The sequence below is a fragment of the Equus caballus genome, chromosome 16, assembly GCF_041296265.1.
Source record: "Equus caballus isolate H_3958 breed thoroughbred chromosome 16, TB-T2T, whole genome shotgun sequence".
Lineage (NCBI taxonomy): Eukaryota > Metazoa > Chordata > Mammalia > Perissodactyla > Equidae > Equus > Equus caballus.
Window position 1 is genome coordinate 33,363,644 of NC_091699.1, and position 22,678 is coordinate 33,386,321.

Sequence of the window (22,678 nt, forward strand, 5' to 3'; positions counted from 1 at the left end):
GAGTTGAGTGGATGATAACTGTTGGAGAAATCACTCAACCACTCAACTTCTTATTCTCCACACATATTCTCTCTCCCCTTTTAAAGAAAGGACAGTGTGGGGTCACCTGCAGCAAAGCAATGTCCTTGTCCATTTTCCCCATTTTTAATTGATGAGAGGCAAATGATCACGCATGCCCTTGACGGTATGCATAGTATAGTTTTTAAGAAAATTTATAAGATAGCTACGAATGGTTTTTTGAGTTACTCTAAGCTTTGGTTAATTATGACATCTGCAAGGTCTTTTTTTTTTTATCCTTTGATTTCCTGGCTTCTCACTTCTCTGTTTTTGTTAATGTAAATTTAAAAGGTGCTAATACTTATTACTGTAATATCCTTAATAGGCAGTTGACAGTAGGGTGGGATAGCAAAAGGAATGGCGGCTTTGTCTAATTAAAATAACTAATAACTGTCGTAATAAAGTAAGGTGAACACCTCCAGGTGATCAAGTCCTATTCATTATTTAGGTGTTACACAAAGCAAGAGCTGTGGTGCTAACTGTAAATGTAGACTTGAATTGATGAGAAACATGGGGCCCAGAGCAGTGAGAACTCTAGCAAAGGAAGTAATTGTGCAGAGAAGCCCAAGTGTTTAGCTGAAGTATGATAAGGCTTCTTGCCTAACCAAGAAATGGGAGCCTGAACACAAGATTGGAGAATCTGGTTGGGGATAGATGCCCTTGGTTTGGCAAGAAGACTGGGTAAAAGGATGTTACCTCGCTCCATCTGGTAACTTTGACTTACATACTTGTGGATGATGTGTTATCCTGTAAACACAAGGCTTAGAAGATGAGAATATTTTTTAAAAGTTGGGAATAGTATACAGTGTCCAAGAACTGGAAATGGGCATTAGCCAACATCTAGTCCAACCGCCTCATTTCACAGGTAGAGAAATTGAGGCCTAAAGAATTTCAATGCCTTGGTCAAGGTCATAGAGTTTGTGTAGACCTGATTCCAGTTACTTTTAAATTTCTATTACATCAGGCTATTGCTCACTGTTTCCTCATGAAAATACATTATGTCAGCATGTAAGTTAGTCTGTATACTAGTATTAATTATGTAACATCCAAGTCTCTTAGCGTTACTGACACTTTGTAATTTTTTCTTTATAAACATCTTACAATTGGCAGTAAAAATAGGTGTGTATTGCTGGTGTCTTGTAAGGAACTGTATTTTCAGGTTCTGGGGTGCTTCTTAGTTATCTGCTCCAGCTAAGTAGGCTTTGATCTTGTGCCTACCTAGCCACTTGCCCATGGCAGACATTACAGTTGAACATGACCCTCTTTTTCCACCAGACTTGAGAATACTCACCAAGCATCTCAGAAATCTGTTGCCCCTCTTGGCCCAGACCTACTTTGACCCAGGCCTGGTGCAAAACTGTTGGCTGTACAGAGACAAAAGACCCAGTTTCTGCTTTGAGAAGTCTCTTTAACCACTCTCACAAAGATATATAGAGTGACACTTTGTTTTCGTCCTCTCCGTGGTTAAATGTAACATTTGACATATATTCCTAACGCTTAATGTCATTGAAGTTTTCTATTTTCTCTGCTCTTAGTTTGACTATTTTGACTTTTGATTGGGGTTGTATCCTTAAAGGGTTCCATTTATCCATTTCTTATTTTACATGTATTTTCTATTCAGCCCCTACTGTCTCGCAGGACTGTTCCAGGCGCTAAGATTTGGGGTTGGTGAACAAGGCAGGCAGAATCCTTGGCCATATGGTAGTTTATTGTAGTGAGGGTGGGAGAGGGCTGGATTGTACATGTATAAACAATGATGAAGATGATTTCAGCCAGTGACAAATGCTATGAAGAAAATAAAAAAAAAGAGTCATGCAACAGAGAATGAATAGGTCAGCCAGGAGGGTGGGTATAGATTAAATGACCAAGGAAAGCCAATTTGACAAGGTACTTTTTTTGTTCTGGTCTAATTTTTTATTGCAATATAACCACGTACTAAAAAGGTACATATTATAAGTGAACAGCTTGATGAATTTTCACAAACTGAGTATGCCCAGGTAACCAGATCCAGAAACTAATCATTTAGTCGTAACTCAGAGGGCCCCTGGGTGCTCCTTCCTGTCACTACCTTCACCTGGAAAAGGGTAACAAGTCCCCTGACTTATACCGGCATACACTGGTTTTGTTCTTTTTTGTACTTTATGTAAGTGGAGTTATACAATATGCACTCACATACTGAACATTATGTTTATGAGATCCTGGAGGTGACTTTTTTGACATTTGAGCTGAGACCGGAGTAATGAAAAGTAGCCAGCCAGTTGAGACTCTGGGAAGAGCAGACAGCAAGTTCAAAGGCCCTGAGGTGGGAATGAGCTCAGCATGTCCAGGCAGTTAAAGATGGGGAAAGTGGTAGCCGAGGTCCCAGGGGTAGGCAGGGGCCAGATCACATGGGAACTTTCAGGGTCTGAGAAGGAGTTTTTAAGAGCTTAGAGTGGTTAAGTGACTTGCCCAAGGTTATTCAGATAGAAAAAAACAGCTAGGTCTGAGTCCCAGTCCTGGCTGCCGAAGACCAGACATTTATTTACTGTACCGTGCACTCTCTTTTATAAATCTAGGCTGGCTTTGAAACTTTAAGAGGGAATGTTGTTCAGTAAATTCAGCACTCCGGTAAAGGCCTAACCATTGTTAGATGACTTTTCACAGACCCAGATCCTGGCTGACAGGGACCAGGTTGCCATGTCCAAATAGTCAGCCACGAGAACAGGTACATGGCAGTGTAATACAGCAGGTCACAGCCACAGTGAGCACAGAGATGAGCCCATCCTATCTGACATGTCTTAGGGAAAATCTTGGCTGAGGGCATTGAGTTTAAATGCTTAATAGCAATTCCGTGCATGGGATTGTCGCCTTTTAGGACATTTCCCCTCTCATAATGGCTGGGTGATGTTCATGGAGCTGTCCTGTTTAGAGAAGCATAGACATTGTGGGAAACTGCCTCTCAGGCCCCCAGCTTTAGAATCCTTGTTGTGTGGTTCTCCAGGAAGCCCAGAGCTTCTGTCCATGCACTTGGAGAGGAATGTGTATTGTCGAAGGAAACTGCCTAAACCTATGCCCTGCTGTCGTACACTTCCAAACAGATGGCTCCAGCTTAATTTTCTGCTCTTTCTGGAAGTGGGAGGAGAAAGATGGATGCGGGGCTCTTAGAAGTGAAGGACTAAAGGTTATGTGAAAGTTCTTATCAGCTCACTGAGGCTGTGGAGGCCGCGCTGAAAATTGTCCTTACCGATAGCTGCCTTCTTGCCTAGAAGAATAAATACCTGATTTTTTTTTAATGAAGTACAGCTGAATTTCTGCTATTAGAAAAGGAAATTCATCTCCAATAATTTAGATGCTAAACGATTGACCTTCTGTGTGGGGAAGACCTTTAAGTGACGGCTCCTATGCCACAGTGGTTTTGTTTACTGTAAGTGAAACATTTCTTTTATGGGTGAGTGATGGATGGCCCAGACCCACAGTGGGGAGAACTTTGCTGCCCTTGTACCCTGGCCCGATTCTGCAGGCACAACGTCCAGGAAGTCGCTGAAATATCTCGTATTTTGGAGAGAAAAGAAATTATATAAGTTACCTTGGCTCATTCGTCCTTCAACTCTCTTTCCTGCTCAATCTGGAATTGTCACTTGATACATTGCTTTCTGTTACTTGATGGAAACATTTTGCCTGAAGAACTTGAGAGATTTGTACATGTTTGAGCAAATGATAAAATCAATATACTAATGAAATTTTGGGAAATAGCACCGGGAGTTAGTCTGGTGAAGAAGGTAGAGGCGGGGAGGGTTTCCCAGGTGGAGTGGAGGGCGAGCAAAGGCAGAGGAGAGAGAGAACATGGGGAGGTTAGAGGAGTCGTTTGAACAGTGGCGTGGAGAAGGGAGAGGCAGGTGAGTCGCAGGAGGAGTTGGGGAATGACGGTGAGCTTTTAGGCAATGAGGAAGGAAGCACAGGGCTGTAGGCAGTCCCAAGCCCAGAAGCCGGCATGGCCTAGAACTACATAACTAAAAGTCAAGCAGGTATTGTTCATGTAGGAAATAATTTCTGAGCACCTGGTCTGTGCCCAATGCTATTCACTGTAAGCTCCCCGAAGGCAGAGACTATATTTAGTTCTTGACTGTAAGCCCAGTGCTTAAGAGAATGCTCAGTGCTGGGCATACGGATGCACTTAATAAATGAGTCTTGTATGACTGAGTGAATGCAGAAAGAAGCCGCTACCCTCAGGGGGCTCAGAGTCTAGTGGCAAAATTGGCATGTAAACCAATAATTATTGCACTGTCAATACTCTTGTAGAGCCATATTCTTAGTCTTTGGAGACACTGTAATTGTTCCTGCATAGGGGCACTTGCTGTTCCCTCTGTCTGCAACACTGTTCCCTCTGATCACATGCCTCGTTCTCACCCTTCATTCAGCTCTCCGATTCCAGGTTAAGTCTTCAGACAGGACTTTCCTTAATTATCTAGCCTGCCTCCCTGTCTCCGCAGGGATTATTCTCTACCCCTTACCTGCTTTATTGTACTTTATCGCACTTAACTTTACCTGGTGGTTTATTATGTGGTTTTTTTGTTCGTTTCTTTATTGTCTGTGTTCCTCCCTCTTCTGCAAATGTAAGAATGTCAGCTCTGTGAGGGTGACGATTTTTCTTGTACTCCTTCCCCAGCTGGCCTGACTAGGTGTTCAGGAAGGTTTGTGGTCTGAATGCATGAGTGGGGTACACAGAGAGAGCAGAGGCAGGTAAGTGACAGAAGAAGTTGAGGGATGACGCAGATGATTTAGGCAAGTGGGGAAGGAAGGGGCTGTAGAAAGTCTAGTTCTGAAAGGCCTTTCGTAGTAATAGGACGTTTATTTCATATGTGACAGACCCTGTGCAGAGTTATTTCTGCACAGTGTTTCTTTAGCCCTTACAACATTATGGCAAGGAAGAGTGTACTGTTTTCATGTTTCTGTTACCTGAATGGAGGCATAAGAGGTTACGTAGTAACTTGCTTAAAATCTCACGCTGATAAGCTATTTATGCTGTTAAAACATTAAGCGGTATTGTCAAAGGATCATATGTGGGCCGAACTGTCCAGTTAGACTGACTGCTTACCTTTCCCCATCTCTGCCCCTGAGTGACAGGCACCTGTGGTCATTTGGGCTTCTGCTGATCCTGGTATACTACCCAACACTGCCCAGCTCTTGTGTGGGCGCTTAGCTGACTCCTTCCTTCCCTGGCTTCAGGGTCTGCAAAACAGAGTAGCAGAGGAGAAAAAGGAATGAGCTCTGGGTTCAAGTTCATATTCTGGGTGTGCCAGCTCTTACTCTGCAAATTACTGAACTTGACTGGACCTAAATTTATTGTTTCTGAAAGGGGGGATAGTTCTCACAGATGGCTATAAAGATTAAATAAGATGATATGTAAGAAATTTAGCATTATGATTAGATGGTGGGCTCAAAATGGTTATTTCTCTTGCAGTGAGTTTCAGAAAGCTAAATTGACTCGCATTTGTTTTCAGCTTTATTAAGCTAGAATAATTTTCCTTTCCCATGTTCAATAAACATTTATTTGCTGCCATCTCAGGGTTAGGCACTGGCTTGGACTTTCCGTGTGTTTCATTTCACTTGATCCTGGCAACAACCTGTGAGACAGAGATGATTATTCTCAGTTGACTTCTGGGGAACTTGAGACTCAGAGAGTTCAGAGCCTGCCTCCTGGGCCCCGTTATCTTCGTTATCTCACAGAGCGGGTGAAGGTTTGGTGAGGCCCAAGGTGGCAGTGGCGAGGGTCACAGAGGAAGCTCGGTTGCCTCGTCCTGGGTATTGCTCATTCCAGAAATACTTGCATGTGTTGGTGTTGACCTAGTAGCGATGGCTTCTGGACCTCATGTGCATCAAAGATTTGAGGTGTGGGGACACCTGAAAAGTAGACTGTAGTCACAACATGTACCAAATGGCAACTGGCACATGCCCTTCACTGTCTGCCAATGTGAGCACTGCCTTAGGGGTTCAGGACTGCTGGAGCAATTGTGAAATTGCATTATCTTAGCAGGCTTGACTTTAGGGGATGATAATGGAGGATGGAGTTTCCTGGTCTTCTGAGTTCAGACTTTGATCAGTGAGCTGATTATGTGGCCAGCTTTTGCTCCTTTCTAGAAATGATTCCAAAAGAATAGCACATAGGCACTAGCCATGAAGGCATAGAGTTCTAAAATTTACCTCTAAAATTTATTTTTAAATTGGAGGCATTTGGTGTAATGTGTGAATTGATATTGGAGACGTGGCAAAGGACAAGGAATAGGTCAGTGTCCTCGTCTGGGTCTGGGTCCTGTGAATGGAGGTAGGAGGGGATCTGGCATCCCCTTCAACCCCTATCCATCTCTCCACCCGCTTGTCCCATTTCCGTTTCTGGGCTGTCTTAGTCCTGGGGTTGTGACTTGTGCGCACTGGGGAGGTTCAGGAGGGCTGCCTTGTGGAGTTTGAGGTGGGGGAGCAGTGAGAGGTGGGGCTGGACACATAAACGGGGGCAAAATTCTGCTGCTCCCTGTGAGTCTGGTGGTGGAATTAAGGTTTGTACTTGTCGGTGATGGGGAGCCATTGAAGGGTATTAGGCGTGGCGGGGGCGGGGGTGTCAGAGGCAGTTTTATGCTTTAGACTTCTCTTTCTGCATAGAGTGGGGAGAGGGTTGGAGGAATGCAAGAATGGAGATCATCTGGGAGACTGTTGCACTGATCCAGTGCCATTAGTAATTATCCCAGAAGAGGCATACGCCAGGACTTGGACCAGACTGCCTGGATTTCAATCTTGCCTTCAACACTGATTATCTTTGTGACAGCTACATATTTTATTACAAGACTCGCTTTTTTCTTTCTCACATTTCCACATCTCTGAAAACTGTATGTTTGTATACTTGTGTCATCGGTTGATTGACAGGTTTTTTTTTTCTCCAACTGTACACAAAATGGGAGAAGATGGGGGCTTGGACCAAAATTAGGGTGACTGCATAATTTATTGCCCAAATCAGGATACTTTTGAGAGTGGCTGTGAGCACTGTGCATAATTACACCAGGACAACAGATGTAACAGAAACCAAGACTGTCCCTGGAAAATATACAGTCACCCTAACTAAAAGGGATTAAACGGTAGCAGTGGGGATAGGCGAGAAAGACTGACGTTATTAAGGAAATACACTGGACAGGACTCGTGATTCCCCTGCTGGGTCACCTTGGCTGGTTTCTCCTGTCCTCTGCCCTACAGCAAAAAGGTGATAAAAGGCTGTTTACCGGAGCAGGGAGGGTGTTGGGGACCTCCTCTAGTTATAAATATCCCTGTTTATCTTTGCTCATGGAACATGTACTCTGTCCCTATGCCCAAGTATTCTCTGGGCATGTCGTTAGGCCTCAGAAAAAGAACAGGCAAATAAAAGAAGAGAAATAGAAAGAGCCATAAATGTGCCAGGCTTACAAAGCACAGGTTTCTAATCTTGAGTCTAGTGAGGAGATTTCCAAGCCTCAAGCCTGCCTTATCTGACATTGAGGACATTCTGGGCCCTGCTGGAATGATGGCGTCTGGCTTAGGTACGGTATTTCCTTCTGCGCTTTCAATGTGGACGATGCAGTTGCTTCCGAAGGCGTCTTAGGTTGAAAGAAAGAGACCTACTTGACTTATCACAAGAAAAAAAAAAAGCTTTATTGGAAGGGACACACACTAAAACTCAAGACTGTCCATTTAGAACACCATTATCTTTTCTCTCCTTCATGAGCTGCTGCTGACCCGTCTGTCTTCTTTTCTCCAAGTTCACATGTTCACGGTTGCTTTGTTTCGCTTTTCACATTCCCAGATTGCTGAAGATTCTCTTACTATTGACTTTTCTGGTCTGAGCTGGACTGATTTACCAGAGTTTAGGGTGATGGCAGTGGGCCTTGTTTTAGATCATTTTCTTAGCTGCACAATGAAAGGTAATTCTTGGGAGAGAATTATTAGGTGGGAAGAAGGGGTGTCATGGGGAGTTAAGGTCATGCATCCAAATAGCCAAGTGAATGTTTCCAAGACACATGTAGACAGTGGGCTTCACACAGGCCTGGAAAGCTTCCTCAACTTTGTTTGGAACAATATCCTGAGATGAAAGAACCCACTTTCTCTTGGTACACCTCCATTTTGTGCTTCCCACAGAGGATTTGTTTGGATACTTTTGCCAGCAGTCGATAAGGAGCTCCCCTCTTGGGCAGGGCTGCTTTCAAGCCACCTGCAAAGGCTGCTGCCTCCCACATCAGCCCCTGGGGCAGTTGGCTGGGGTACGGGGGCAGGGTTCATTTCACTCAAACCGGGAGGAGGAAGACCCTATAATTTAACCTTAAAACTGGAATTTGACAGTAAAAGGGAGGACTGTCAGTAATTATGCAGGATAAGAAGTGAAATCAGGACTGGAACCAGACTGCCTGGGTTCAAATCTTGCTTTCATCATTTAGTAGATTTATGATCTTGTGAAAATTACTTACGTATGTTATAGTCAGGCATACTTTTTCTTTTTCCCATTTCAGCATCTCTGAAATCCAGATGTGGTTTATGCTTGTGTCATAGATTGATGGGCAGGTTTTTCCCAGTGGTACCTAAAAGTGGTACAAAGAGGTTTTTGGTTCTTAAATTTGGTGAAATTTCCCTGTGCCTCAGCTTCCTCATATGTAAAATGGGGAGAGTAACAGTGTTCACCTCCCAGACTGAGGATTAAGTGAGCTCATGCAGGCCATCTTAGCACTGTGCCCTAAATGATCAATAAATGTCAAATATTGGTTTTGGTATTATGACTAACTGTAAACAGAAAGGCTTTATTTTCATAAAAAGCCAACTTCCATGTTTTCCTTGGCTTCGTCCTAAATTCCCTCAACTTGCAAGGGAGATGAGCGATGTAAGCGTAGGGTAGAGAATCAGAAAAGTCAAGGAGGGGAAATGACAGGAGAGAGAGGCTCCCCGTAGAGCCTTGTGTGTGCTCAGGAGTGGAGGAATAAAATGCAATCTCTTGGGTAAAGAACTTTCTTGCACTCAGCATCGATTGGGAGTGGAAACCAGCATATTAGCTTTATTAGAAAATATTACAGTTTTCCTCTTATCAATGGAGATCTCTTCATATTTTTACAAGGAAACTATCTTTATCTTTTGCTCCATGTCACCATCTTCTGCTGAGGCACTCCTAATTGCTGTCAAGATGCTGTGTTACAACTGCCTGGACTTTGAAGGACTTATTTGGGTTAACGTACCTTTGAAAAGAAGGGGAGGACAACCACATTTAATATGCACTCTCATTCCAGCCTTAGGGCTTCCATAGGCCTTTAATAAGTAAAATAAAGAAAGCTGAGAGTTATTAATTATTTTTGATTAAGGGAATAAACTATTAATGGTGAGTGTTTCTTTGTTAAGATTCAGAACTCTTTTTAAAGTGATATATCATTAAAATTGAAAACCAACAATTCAGGGAAAAGAAAAATGAATTTTTCAGTTTTCAACTTTTTTATAATTAGCATGAAAAAATAAATGTGCTATTTGGCTTATTAGGAAAACTAGATAAATTTTAAGATGGTGAAATTATAAACAGATTATCCTCATTAATATAAACATGATGAAGAAGGATTGAACGGCTGAGTGGTGAATCAGTTAGTTTGACATGGAAGCAGAAGTTTTGTGATTGGTCCTTGGGGAGGCTGAGCCGAGGGTTGTAGATTCTGCCGCCAATTGGGATGTGTGGGTTTTCCAACACTGCCAAGCAATTCTCTGACACCAGCCGGGTGTCCTACAATTGAACTCAGTTCTGACACTGTCTGTGTGGAGATAGCATCACATCCGGCAAGTTAGGGGCTTAGTCCTACAAGATGCCCCTCCCGCTTTCAGACGCCAGGTGCAAGCCAAGGCTGTCACCTGGGCTTCTGACCAACCAGCTGTGTGTAGGAAGTTCCCACGAGCACCTCCTTGAGTCGATTAATTTGCTGGAGTGGTTCCGAGAACTTAGAGAAACGTTTTACTTACTAGATTATTGGTTTATTTTAAAGGGATTCAACTCAGCAACAGCCAGATGAAAGAGATGCTTAGAGCAAAGTGTGGGGAAGGGCATGGAGCATCCGTGCTCTCTGAGTGCACCACCCCCCTGGAATTGCCACAGGTGCATCAACCAGGGAGCTCTCTGAACTCTGCCCTTTGGGCTTTTTCTGGAGGCTTCGTTACATAGTTGTGGTTGAACACGTCATTGTCCATTGGTGATTGAAGTCAATCACCAGCCCCTCCCCCCTTCCTAGAAGTCAGTGGGTGGGACTGAAAGTTCCAACCTTTTAATCACATGGTTGGTTCCCCTGGCAACCAGCCCCCATCCTTAGATGCTTTCCAAAAGTCACCTCATTAACAGAAAAACATCTGTATCACTGTCATCACTTAAGAAATTCTAAGGGTTTTAGGAGCTCTGTGCCAGAAATGGGGATGAAAACCAAATATGTATTTCTTCTTACAAATCACAGCATCACAGGGGGCTTTTAGGTTGGACTACCAAATCCAAAACTCCTAGCAGGGCATGTTGTGAGTTCAATGGATACTTTCCTTTTTGTTTGATGTAAGTTTATGGTGAGGCTTTTATGAGTGGTATAAAATAGATTTTATAACCTTATTTTATATAAAATATAATTTTAATGTGGGAAAACTTAACCCTTAAACTTTAAATAAAGATCAGAGAAAATTGTTGAATCTCCTTTTCCCTTAAATGGCCCCGAGTGTGGCATTTCATTTCCCTTAATATCGGCAGTATATAAAAAATGTTGTGTTTCCAGTCATCTAAGAGTTACAGTCTTCCTTTCTTGAAGATATTTTGTTCTGTGCTGCACAATGAATCTATTTCCCCCAATGTACTTCAAAGTCTTTTTTAATAGGTCAGAAAAGAATCCCTTTCCTGGAACTTTGAAGTTTTAAATAAGCCATTGTCATAATTTAAGTGAAATTAATTATGAATGCAAAGCAGTGTTTTGTGATTGAATTTTGGGCTGTTGAGGGAAGTGGCAGATGAATGGCTTTTTTGATTTAAAGTTTGCGCCAGCAGATGCCTTTTATGTCTCTGAAACCTTGTTTTGCTTTTCAAAGCTTCTAAAGGCACTGAAAAGATGAATGTATTTTTTTAATTTTAAAATTAATTGTTTTTTATTGTGGTAAAATATATGTAACATGAGATTTACCATTTTAACCATTTTTAAGTGTGCTTTTTTGTGGCATTAAATACATTTACACTATTGTGAAACCGTCACCACCCATCCATCTCCGGAACTTCTTCAATTTCCCCAACGGAAACTTTGTACCCATTTACGCTAACTGCCCATCTCCCTTTCCCCTAGCCCCTGGAAGCTACCATTCTACTTTCTGTCTCTATGAATCTGACTACTCTAGGAACCTCATATAAGAGGAATCATACAATATTTGTCCTTTGTGACTGGCTTATTTTACTTAGCATAATGGAAGAGTTTCATCCATGTTGTAACATTTGTCAGAATTTCCTTCCTTTTTAAGGTTCTGTAATATTCCATTGTGTGTATACATAACATTTTGTTTATCCATTCATTCATCAATAGACACTTGGGTTGCTTCTGCCTTCTGGCTGTTATGAATAATGCTGCTATGAACATGGGTATACAATGAATATGTATTTTATGTTAATATTCAACTGAGTAGAAATGTTGTCTTTTGTATAGTTTGGGCTACATTTTCTGTTTCCCATGTCTGGTGAAAAGGTCTGTTATGAATACCTTTACTGTTAATATTCTATTAATTATTCATATTCATTTATTCTTCCAGTGGGTATTTGTTAAATGCAAAATACGTGCACTATTAGGCCCAGACTGACAAGAATTGGGTAATTACAGAGAGATGTGTTTGGGGCTCAAGAGCGCTTCCTGGGGTTCTCTGGGAATACAACCATAGCATTTCTCTTGGCCTCACTCAGACTATGGCTGTTAGTAGTGTCTGTTTGGATAAGCTGATGTTGGGTACATGAAGAAGTAGACACCGCACATTTATCAAGCACATTCCGTGGGCCAAGCCCGGTGCTGTACACTTGAAGAGGATCATCTCATTGGGTCCTCTTGGCCACCTTAGGAGGTAGGCATTCGTATTGCCATTGCTAAACCCATTTTAAAGAGGCTCAAACTGTGGTTCAGAGATTTTAACAACTTCCCTGTTGTCACAGCTGTTGTCCCTCACAACTCCTTGGGAAGCCATTCACATGGGTCTACTCATTTGTGCCTGTTAAGCGTTGAATTGTGTCCCCTCCAGAATTCAGATGTTGAAAGCCTTAACCCCCAGTACCTCAGAATGTGACCTTAACTGGAGATAGGGACTCTACAGGGGTAATCAAGTTAAAATGAGGTCATTAGGGCAGGCCCTAATCCAGTATAACTGGTATCCTTATAAAAAGGGAAAATTCAGACTCAGAAATGCACACAGGGAGAACACCATCTGAACATGAAGAAAGAGATCAGGGTGATGCTTCTACGAGCCAGGGAATGCTAGAGATTGCTAGCAAACCACCAGAAGCTCGGGGAGAGGCCCGGAGTAGATTCTCCCTCACAGTCTCAGAAGGAACCCACCCTGAAGACACCTTGATCTCAGACTTCTAGCCTCCAGAACTATGGGACAGTGAAGTTCTCTTGTTGAAGCCACCCAGTGTGCAGTACTTTGTTATGGTAGCCCTGGGAAATGAATACAGTGCCACTTGGCGCTGTGCAGTGTGCAAGCTGCTCGGCTCATCTTGAGCCTTTCCACCCAGACACTTTTGGAGTCTCTGGGCTTATCCTAGATATGCACATCCTCTTTTATAGCTGCTTGGAAAGCTAGCTCATGGACCATGACCACGAATTGTCTTGCTTTATGCTTCATATACTTGTTTTTGAACCAAAACATTGTTTCCCACTACCTTATTCACCACTGTTGGATTTGAGAAGCTCTGACCATACCTGAAAGTGAAATCAATTTAAAGAAAGAAAAGTTGCAATTGAGAAGAATGTTCCAAGGAATGGGGAACAGGCTTTGAAACCACTTCCCAAAAAGGAGTTTAGAAATATTCTGAACCGTAGCAAGAAATTGGAATAAATATAGAGCCTTAGTTATTCAGATGTGTCAATTCTGGTATTTTTCATTTTGCTTAAATAAAAAAAACAACAAACCTCATTGTTTTTTGATCTCACCCAGTTCTTAACCATTCTCTTTATTCAGACAGCTCAACCAAGGTTAAACAAAAAAACTACATTTTGAAACTTGTGTTACAGGCCTTTTAAAAAACAGTTACATAACTTAATCCAGCTGATTTTGTAATCAGAAGATAACACCAAGCACTGTTTTTCTTCAGTAGTATAAAGTTGAAATTTAAGAATAATCAGCATGCAATCGAAAGCTGATTATAAATGAACTGTAATGAACAGAAAAATGAAATCAATTCTGAGGGTTATAATGAAAGAAAAAAGGAATAATAGCAGTAGTTGAAAAAGGAGAGTAATAAAAGGAGGGTATGGTTGTGCTAATAGGCTAATAGCGGATGAAAATCAGCCAGCAGTGATGTTCCATGGCATTCTCAAAGAGTTTTGGGGAGAATGGAGAAACACAGATTATTGGAGAGTAAAAAGGTACATGCTTGTGTAGATTTACTGCCGTAGATGAAGTCATCTGGGAAAAGTCCTGGGGGGTTTTTAGGAATGAGTCACATCTCAGTTCTAGATGCTTGCAGATGGCCTGGAGAGAAAAAGTTCAGTTCTGTCTGTTTGTGGCCCACTCATCAGCTGTGTGGCTTTAGGTGACATTCAACTTCTGAGACTCAGTTTTCTCATTAAACTGTTTCACGTTTATTGCACATCGATTATCTACCAGGAATTGTGCCATGTGCTAGATACATACACAGCTTTGCAAAATGGCCGCTAAGCAGTGCTTCCCAGAGAGGGGTGCCTACCTCTACACAAGACTTTAGGTCAGACAGGGGTGCAGCAGCGAAACAGCGGATCACATATGAGGAAGTTACTCTCTTTTAAATATCTTTGAAACCTTAAGATTTTGTCAAGGAGAAGTTTTTGGTTTTACTAGTGTGCTTTTAAGATCTTCAGCTTGGGGGCCAGGCCAGTGGCGTAGGGGTTGAGTTTGCATGCTCTGCTTTGGTGGCTCGTCAAGCCACACTATGCTGGCAGCCTACATAAAATGAGGAAGATTGGCACAGATGTTAGCTCAGGGCCAATCTTCTTCACAAAAAAATTAAAAGGAAAAAAAAAGATCTTCAGCTCAGGATTTTTACCTGGACTCGCCAGAATTTATACCCTTTTATTTTTAGATTGTATTGCTATTACCTTCTACTTATGCAAATAGCATAGGTAATGGTATAAAGTATCCTTTTAAAATAAGTTTTTAAAGTTAAAACCAGACACATAAAGAAATTGACAATAGTATTAGTGTTCTGTGGATATAACAAGAATTGTGTGTGAGTGATTGTCATTTGGGGAACTTTGAACTAGAGTAACCCTTAGATTTCTTAGTTTGTGTTCTCTGGTAGCAGGCCCTGAGGAAAGAATTACAGTGAAAGTGATTTTTTTGGAGGTGTTCCCGGAAGAGGATTGGGGGAGTTGAACCGGTAACAGAAGGAGGCTGAGAAGATTGTGTTATTAGGCTGAGTCTCAGGGAGGGTAACTGATTCCCCGGGGCAGCTTTGGAGACTGCATATGTAGGTTACACCTCAGAGTTGTCCCCAGTAGGGGTAAGGGCCTTGGGGTATTTATGCACCCTCATCCCTTCCATCACAGGGGCTGGCTGTTGGGAGTGAGAGCACTCAGGGGGTCTGTGCAGAAATGGCAGAGGGATCTGAGGCCATGTGGGCAGAGCACTGATAGCGTCTGTGGCAAGTCTCTTCCATATGGAAGTGATATGTAAGCCCCTGACTAGCTTTGTGCCTGGGACAGTTGGACAGTTAGTTTAACCCTCCGTGTCTTGATTTCCTCATCTAGGTTAGAGTAGCAGTAGGCTTTGTCTCTGGGATTTTTGTGATGTTTAAGTATCAGTATTATACATTTAATATTTTTCTTTTAAATCTACTCACTATTTTTAAAACATTAAATCCCCATTTAAGCCTCACCTTAAGCAACAATATCCGTGAAATTATGGGCTTGATAGGTAATTGATATAAACTTTTTTCCTAACATACATTAATAACAAGCGCACAGAAGGGAGTCCTGACACAGAGAAAGCACTCATGTCAGAACTATTATCTGTTAACTGAAGCGTCTCTCCTTTTCTCTGGACATGTGGCTCTGCTGTCCTTCTCAGCCTGCCTCGCAGCTGGGCATGGGCAGGTGGCTGAGCTCTAGCCCAGTGGATGACTAGATGTGCTGTGGTCCAGTCTAGCTTATGAAGAACTCCTGCTTGGCTCCTTTATGCCCTTTTGGTTTCCTGTTGACTGAGATGGTGATGACCAAGGTAATTTGGAAGGCTTGTGGTCAAAATGGCAGAGCCTCTGTCACCTGGGTCCCTGAGCAACCCCTGTGGAGAACTATCCTACCTGCCTGCTCACCCTCCCAGTGATGTGCGCTCGGCGAGCCAAGGAGTCAAAAGAAAGATTTCTTGGACTCTCAAGGTCTGGTAGTTGTGCTCCTTTATTCAGAGAATAGCGTAGGGACAGGACCCATGGGCACGGAAGAGCTGCAGTGGGTTGAGGGTAGAGCTAAATTTATGAGGCATAGGTATGTGAGTTATTTCTTTGTAAGACAAAGGAAAGATCATGTTAAAAAAGTTCAAATGGTATCAGTGCAGGAGGGGTCTGGTTATTGGGTGGTTGTATAACTTTGGGTACGAGTCAGGTCGAATCAGGTCAGGACGTCCTATGAGTCCTGGAGGATAATATAGATTCATACGTAGGTAAGGACGCCTTGGGCTCCTCTCCCTGGGACAGGCTTGATCCACGTCGCCAGAACTGTGACTTTAGCAAGGACACTTTTGTTGTGTTGAGCCGCTTCATGTTTGAGCTTGTTACCATAAGCTATCATACATCAACTGATACAGAGCTCAAAAAATCTTGGCTAAAATCACACCTGTGACCTTGAGTGAATCAGTTTACCTCATTTGTAAAATGGGGATAATTAGCGTGACTTCGGGGGTAGATGTGAGAGTGAAAATAGAGATGAGGAAGGCTGGGTGGACAGTGAAGAGCTCCACACAGACAGAGGTTGTCACGGTCTTTTACTCTGTGTCTGTGAAGAGGAGGAAGCAGGGGATTCTGTGCCATTCCAGCTAGGGTTGGGGGACAACCATACTTGGCCTCCATTTTCACCTCTCAGATTCCTCTCGAACTTAACCATGTTTGCAGGGCCCCTGCTTCCTTGTGACCCCCGTTACACTGGGTGTGGTGAACTGGGGGGGCAGAAGAAGGCCAACACTTGCCTCAATATGGTGCACAGACAGCTGGTGGCACCAAGACTGACTTTAGGGGCACCTTCGTGAACATTTTAAATGTTAATAGTTATGCATTGTACATTAGGAACAAATGTATAACTAGCATTCTGAACCTGTAACTTCATAAATATCATTGGTTAGGATGAGGCTTAAGTAGGTATTTAAGTAAAGCTCAGATAACAGACTTAAAAAGTTTAAGTAAAACGTTGTACTTTTGGTAAGGAGCTGTAGCAAAGTTTAAAGAGGTTGGTATGTGGGGGACCTGGAGTGTGGGAAGAACTATGTGTGGCAGAGCCCTGTATGTATCATCTTTAGTTCATTTGTCTTTCATTCATTCATTCAGCAGGTAATATTCAAGAACCTACCTTTATTTAGGAACATTTTTAGGCACCAGAGATATAATAGAATAAAACAGACAAAAATTCTCTGCCACCTTTCTAGTGGGGAATGAGAGACAGTAAACAAAGAACATGTATGGTGTGACAGATGACAGTAGGTGCTATTGAGAGAAATGAGGCAGGAAGGAGAGAAAGGGAGTGTGGGTAATGGGGTTGCTTCTTTAATTAGGGCTGTCAGAAGTAGTCATCAGTAAGGTGACATTTGAGCAAAGATCTGAAGGAGGTGAAAGAGGGAGCCATGGAGATCTCCAGAGGGAGAGTGTTCCAGGCAGGGGGTGGGGCAGCGCAGAGGCCCTGAGATGGGGGCGTGTGCCTGGCTTGTTTAAGTAACAAGCAGCTGGTGTATCTGGAAAGGAATGAGTAGAGGAGAGAGAAGGGAACTTGGCGAGATGGCTAGTGCATTGTTTTCTTAGAGCTGCCATAAATTACCACAAACTATGTGACATATGACCGCAGAAATTTTTTCTCTCTGAGTTCTGGAGAGCAAAAGTCTTGAATCCAAGTATTGGCAGGACTGTGCTCCCTCTGAAGGCTCCAGAGGGGAATCCTTCCTTCTCTCTCAGTGCCTGATGACGTCGGGTGTTCCTTGGCTTGTGGCGGCATAGTTCCAATCTTTGGCTCCATCTTCATGTGGCTTTTTTCTCTCCTGCTGTGTACTATCTTTTTTCACTTATAAGGACATTTATCTTTGGAATGGGGCCCACCTGGATAATCCACGATGATCTCATCTGCAGATCCTTATTTTAATTACCAGTTGCAAAGGTCCTTTTTCCAAATAAGGTCATTTTCAGAAGTTCTTTGATATAAATGTCACGGAAGAGGACCACCATCCAACCCATTACAGTCAGAGTTGAGGGTGTTGTACATCTTGTAGGACCTGTAGGGAGTTTTAAGGACTTTAGTTTTTACTTTAAGTGAAGTCATTGAAAGATTTGACCTAGCTTGTAAAGAAACCTAAAGAATAGATCCTTTTCTGTAAGAAGAATAAATTGTGTGTGTGAGCAGGGAGACCAGACAATAATCCAGAAGAGAGATGAAGGTGGCTTGGACCAGCATGTTGGGTATAGATGATAAGAAGCAGTTGGATTCTGGAAGCATTTTGGGAGGAGACTGAGAATTTCCTGATGGCTTGGATGTTGGGAATGAGAAGGAGAGAGAAGATTCAAGAATGACTCAATCCTGAGTAATTGGCAAGAGGGAGTTTGCTTGTGAATTTCATGTAACACCGAAAAGTTTCCTGGAAAGCTTTTTTTAAAAAACATTTTATTTTAAAATAAGTATAGATTCACAGGAAGTTGCAAAGATAGTACAGAGAGGTCCCCTAGTAGTTACATCTTACATAGTTAAAATAGACTACCCAAACCAGGAATTTGATATTGATACAATGTGTGTATATAGTCCTCTACTATTTTATCACACGTGGATTTTTGTAACCACCACCACAATCAAGACACACAACTATTCCATCCCAACAAAGATCTCCCTTGCGCTAACCCTTGATAGTCACACCCACTTCCTCCTCCTACCATCCCTAATCCCCAGCATCCTATAGTTTTGTCATTTGTTACGTTAGTTATTCTCCTGTTAAGGGGCATGGTGGTTGTTTCAGGTTTTTGGCTACTATAAATAAAACTGCTGTGAACAATCATGTACAGGTTTTAGATGGACGTAAGTTTTCATTTCTCTGGGATAGATGCCCAGAAGTGCAATCACCAGGTCATAATTTGAGGGTATGTTTAGTTTGTTAAGAAACTGCCAAACTGTTTTTCAGAGTGGCCCTTTGGTTTTCATTTCCACCAGTAATATATGAGAGACCTATTTTCTCTGCATCCTTGCCAGTATTTGATATTCTCACTGTTTTTAAATTTTAGCTGTCCTAATTGGTGTATAGTGATATCTCATTATGGTCTTAATTTGCATTTCAGCAATGCTGAACATCTTTTTATGTGCTCTTTGCTATCTGCATATCCGCTTCATCGAAATGTCTCTTCATTTCTTTTGCCCATTTTCTAATTGGATTGTTTGGTTTTTAATATTGTTTTTGGAAGTTCTTTATATTTAGGTACTAGTCCTTTGTCAGATATGTGGTTTGTAGATACTTTCTCCCAGTGTATAGCTTGTCTTTTTATCCCTTTGATGTTATCTTTTGCAGAGCAAACGTTGTAAATTTTGGTGAAGTCTAATTTATCAATTTCTTTTTTTTGATGGACCGTGCTTTTGGTGTCATATCTAAGAAATCTTCACCAAGCCCTATATCCACAAGATTTTCTCCTATGTTATCTTCTAAAAGTTGTTATAGTTTTACATTGTCGTCCATTTTGACTTAATTTTTATGTAGGGTTTGAGGATGAGATCAGGGTTCATTTTTTGGCCTATGGATATTCAGTTTTTCGGGCACTATTTGTTGGAAAGGCTATCCTTCCTCCATTGACTTGATTTTTCTTAGAAAACTTTTAATTTTTCAGATGAAATTCTGGAATTTTAGAACAGTTAAATGTCTTGACATCTCTTACGTGATAAAGTAACTGAATTGCAGAGAAGTTAAATGTGGAAGACCGGTTGTGCTGCCTTGGTCAAATAGGGAACTTGAACTCTTGTCTTCTGACTCCCAATCCAGAGCATTTACAGCTTCTAATTCCAGTAAAGTAAATGCATTTGGGTCTTTAGATATATTTTGTTTTTGATGTGGTTTGTGTCTCTCGCACAAACTCTGATTTGTGTCTCTACATGGCATCACTTGGTTTTTAAGCTTTTCTGAATTAAGGACCATTTGAGATTCTGGAAAGAGATATCGAACATTTGCTTTAATATTCCCATGGACCCTGGGCTCATAAACCCTGGCTGAGCTGGTCTATCCATCTGCATTAAAAAGATATTACTCTCAAAACTTGGTATTTTGATGAAATCAGTTTATATATTGTCTGTTTAGAAGCTTTGTTTCTACAGTTTTGAAGTGTAATGGACCACAGGAGCTTGGAGAATGTATCCATCAATGATAGTCTCAGTAACATTTACAGCATGTTGGTCAAATGAAAATTGCAGAAATGGGTTCGGATGGTTGATGATAACAGATTTGTTGCTCTCAGCTTCCTTTCTGTGGTTCTCTCAGGAAAAAAATTGATAGCAGCTCAAGTTTTCCCGACTCTTTAAAGAATCCCACTTGTAGATTGTAATTCTACTTCCATGGTAGTTTATAGAATCTTAGACTGTGAGGAACTTTGGAGATGATTCAGTCCTAACACAGAAACCAAAGCCATTTTATATGGGCAATGAAAACTTGTTTATGGCCCTGGCAACAGAAATCTGTGTGGTTTTTTTTTCTTCTGTACTAGTGTATGGCTGTTATATGGAATCAAACAGGTGTTTTAAAGACTTCGTTTTCATTCACCTTTAGTAATAAATACTTGTAACGAAGACTCTGAAAATAATATATGGTTTGGTGGGTTAAAAAAACAGGCCAGGGGCTGGGGTCTGGGGGAAATACGGAGAGGTTGGTAAAAAGGTACAAACTTTCAGTTTTAAGATGAATAAGGTCTGAGGATCTAATTGTAGCATGGTGACTAGAGCTGATAACACTGTATTGTGTAACTGAAATTTGCAAAGAGAGTAGAGCTTAAATGTTGTCACCAAAAAAAAAAGGGTGTAAGTATTTGAGGTGATGGAGAGGGATGTGTTAATGACCTTGATGGGGGGAATTCTTTCCCAGTGTATACATATATCAAATCATCACATCGTATACTTTAAATAGCTTTCCATTTTATTTGTCAAACAGACCTCAGTCAAGCTGGGAAAAAATTAAAAAGCAATAGATAAGCAAACAAAGCAAAACAAAAGCAAAAACACAGTCTCTCAAGCAGACTTTTGGGTTCTAATTCTGTCCATGAGCTTCCTAGCTCTGTGTTAGGTAGATAACTAATTAAACTCTCAGAATTTTATTTTCCTCATGTGTCAATTGAGGAAACACAACGAGGGGGTTGTGAAGACTTAACCAAGGTAAAGTCTACTCAATAAATGGTGGTGATGGTGATGGTATTAGTAGTACTGGTTGTTTTGATAGGAATGATAATACATTTTGTCTTGTGTTTAATAAGATGGACATTTTCTTAGTATATCGTTTTACATATGGGCATGCTGTAAGGTTGAATTATATGATATGCTTTCTTAAAATAGCAAGCTAAATAACTTATGATAAATACTGCACAGCTTACCAGTTTGGAAAGTAAGAATCTATTCTGATAGTATTCTCTCTGGATGATCAGAAGTCCATCTTAGTAACTTTGGGTACCACATTGCCTGTGGACAACCTTCCCATTTCCTCTTCCAACCCACTATGGGCCTCATTCTCATTTCTCCATCGTTGTGTGGACTCACATGCAAATGCAAACTCCCATGTTTGTCCCACACTCAACTGTGAGCTTCTTTCAAACATTGACCTTGGATGTCCTTGTGCTTTTGCATATTATGTTTCCTCTGCTGGAAATGCCTTTTCCTAACATCTCTCTTTGTCGTCTTCGAGATTTAGCTCAAATGTCCTTCTTGTAATGTTTTCTGTTTTCCCACTATTCTTTCCAGTGGTTGAGTCTCTTTCATCTTTGTCTCTTCAGCATCTAGCACCTAGAGGTTCTGTAGAATGAATATGTCCAATTGCTGGTTAACAGAGGCTTAATGTTAATTGAAGCCAAGGAGTTTTCTGCTTTTGATGAATAATGAGTAACATTAAATTATCCAGGAGAAAGTTTGGGTATCTGGATGGCATCATCAGAACTTGAAAAGTTGAGAGAATAATTCTGCTTCTCATTTAATAAAAAAGTGCCCATGAATAACAGATAAAAATTTAATTGAGAGAATAATGGAATATTGCCTCCAGCCATTTCCCTCCCACACGTGAAAAACCAATTACTTCACCCTTTTACCTGAGGAACTCTTGAATCAGTGTGATTTGGAATAGATTGTAAGGGAGAAGTTGAGTTGATAGTTTAATATCTGTTCTTAATTTTCAGGGCTGGAGAGGTTTATGCTATACCTCCAGTTAGTGCTTCTTTTCTGTTTTATTTACAGTTGTTGGTGTGCTTTCCAGTGCGTTAGAATTTATTGTACCAAATGGCAATATTGCAGATAAACATGGGCATAGATGGAAAATGTTTTGGTTCTAGTGTGAGGTCAGCTACGTGGTGGACGGAATATTTGATCTCTTTTTTTCCATTGTTGTTGTGGTTCTCATCCTAGCTTTGTATTTAGTTTCCAGAGTTTCCCTGGTGGCTACTGATGTTTTCATTTATTTTGTGGTAGGAAATTAAGGAATGAAGGATTCAATAAGATAAACTATTTGAGGGTGCTAGCAAAGCCAAAATCTAGTCTTTTCTAAAATATTTCATTTGTTTAGGTATGCAAACTATTTCAGGGAAATCCTCTTGATTTAAAAAAAAAATTCTTGTTTTGTTATTATCCGGATATTTAGTGCTCTTTTGCCCAACCATTCTGGCTTTTTCTTTCTTTCTTTCTCTTTTTTGAGAGGGTGAGGAAGTTTGGCCCTAAGCTAACATCTGTTGCCAATCTTCCCCTTTTTGCTTGAGGAAAATTGTCACTGAGCTAACATCTGTGCCAGTCTTCCTCCACCTTGCATGTGGGATGCTGCCACAGCATGGCTTGATGAGCCGTGTGTAGGCCCGTGTCCAGGATCTGAACCTGGGAACCCCGGGCTGAGAAGCAGAGCACGTGAATTTAACCACTGCACCACCAGGCCGGCCCCTCTGGCTTTTCCTAATACTAGTCTGTTCAAGTTTTTATTATCCGTCTCAAAATAGGATGTCTTCTAGTTTGAC

General features: G+C 41.5%; 1 protein-coding gene across 1 annotated transcript in view; it reads left to right on the forward strand.

Moving 5' to 3' along the window:
- The window catches only part of SUCLG2 (succinate-CoA ligase GDP-forming subunit beta), a 260,077-nt gene that overhangs the window by 1,089 nt on the left and 236,310 nt on the right, over positions 1-22,678 (forward strand). The window lies entirely within an intron of this gene.